Source organism: Orycteropus afer, unplaced genomic scaffold, assembly GCF_000298275.1.
Source record: "Orycteropus afer afer isolate SDZICR_OR568_19922 unplaced genomic scaffold, OryAfe1.0 scaffold00122, whole genome shotgun sequence".
In the NCBI taxonomy this organism is placed as follows: Eukaryota; Metazoa; Chordata; class Mammalia; order Tubulidentata; family Orycteropodidae; genus Orycteropus; species Orycteropus afer.
In genome coordinates, this window is record NW_006921709.1 from 9087850 (window position 1) to 9089835 (window position 1986).

The window sequence follows — 1986 nt, forward strand, 5'->3', positions numbered from 1 at the left end:
TGATCCTGTTCAGATGGTTTCTCCCCCCTGTACAAAACCATTGTCTCTACAATAGGAGCCTTAAAAGGACCCCCTTCTGCTTTTCCTATCTGTCTTCTGATTTCCGCAGTCTCTTTGCACACCTTCTCATAGCAAAATCTACAAAGGACGTGTTTCTGTTTCAGGTGACCACATTCAGGACAAATGTCTATATTATGCTTAACTTTAATAAGCTTATGAGGGTTTCTTCTCCTACACCGGTTAACTTCAATACTGCCAGTAGTCTGTTTTTGGGAGCTGCCATCCAACAGATACTATCCAAAAGGCTGGAAATCTCTTTACTTCCACTGGTATCATTTGCTGGTCCTGCAAATGCATCTGAACCCTGGATTGCTAATGCTGGTTCCCAAGGAGGACTGGGAAAGGCTGGTCGGGTCTGCAGAAGTTTCTGACGAGTTGCTCCCAACAGTTTCGGAGAAGTCCCCGGGATGCCGGCCTCGGCGGAAAGAGCAGCACCAGCACGCCCCACGCCATCTTGCCAACGCGAAGATTACTATTAAAATATATCTGTAATTTCATACGTAGTTTTTCCAACCCTCACAGATAAATAAAGATTGGATTTATAAAGATATTGATAATAAGAGACAATAATAATGAAAACTAAAAATAATAATAATAAATAAGTATTTAACTTTTGTCAGAATCAACTTACAACAGAATCATAATGGAAACTCGTCACAAATCGGGATTACCTGTATTATATATTGACCTTCCAAGAAAAGTTTTCTTCCTACTAAATACTTGTAATTAAAAAGCAGTTTGAGAACTATTGCTCTACCATTGCAGATTGTGGGTGTGTTGTCCCAGGAAGCCCTTCGCTTCCCATTCTCCTGCTCCTGGGGCACTTTCACTCCCAACAGCCAGTGTCTGGTCTCCTTGGCTGAGGGCTGCCCTCAAGTTGGTGCTAGAACTTGCTTCGTGTGTACATAGAGTACTGGGGAGCCTGGGAATTTATGTTCCCCAGGGGCATCCTTAAAGAAGTTCTAGTATTGGAATGGTTAAGGCATTTGGCTATTAACTAAAAAGTCAGTGGTTCAAACCCACCAGCAGATCCATGGAAGAAAAATGAGGCACTCTGCTTCTGTAAAATTTTATAGCCTTGGAAATTCAGTGGGGGTTGCTATGAGTCAGAATCTACTCAATGGTAGTGAGTTTGATTTTTGGTTTGGAAGGACATCCTTAATCAGTGAATGACATACATGGGTGTAAAAATACTACAGTTCCCTTGCCCCTGGTCAAGAAAACTCTGAAGTGGGATCTGTACTGTCCCCAGGGCTTCCTTATGGAATTTAATAAAAATTATCCTGAGGGATTTGACGTGATACCTCACCTCCTACACTTCTCTCTTCTTTTTTCCTTCTGCCTTATAGATTTTCCATGGAAACATTACCTAATATAGTGTTTCCAACCTTGGCATTGTGGACTTTGCTGTTGGAATTCTTTGTAGTCAAGGATTGTCCTTTGCATTGTAGGTTGTTTAGTGGCATTCCTACCCTCTACTCATGAGTTGCCAGTAACAAGTCTTCTAAACCTCCAAGTCATGACAATAAAAAATGTCTCCAGACATGATTTTATTCCAGGGGAATAAAAATCACCTCCTGCTGAAAACCACTATTTGAAAATTACAAATCTGAGAGTTGTTAAAGCAGAAGACCTGGGACTAGAAAGGAAGCTTCCCCATGTCTAAGCCACTGATGAATTCTTTCCACTACACTTGTGTTTCCCAAACTTGTCTGATATATGATTCACCGGTGTGTGTGTGTGTATTCGGGAGCCAGATGGCAGGAGGGCAGCATGTGTTTAAAATGCAGACTCCCAGGTGCTGATCAGTAGACCTGACCTAGGGAACCTGGGTATGGACATCAGTGATTCTATTGATTAGGTATGGTTGAGAAAGTGCACTGAATGATACTTTTCAGATTTCAATATGGGAAAGTTCCATTGCGT

General features: G+C 41.7%; 1 pseudogene; it reads right to left on the minus strand.

The window, feature by feature from the left end:
• Positions 1-2: 2 nt before the first annotated feature.
• LOC103199835 lies at positions 3-513 on the minus strand (annotated as a pseudogene).
• Between the last annotated feature and the right edge of the window lie 1473 nt (positions 514-1986).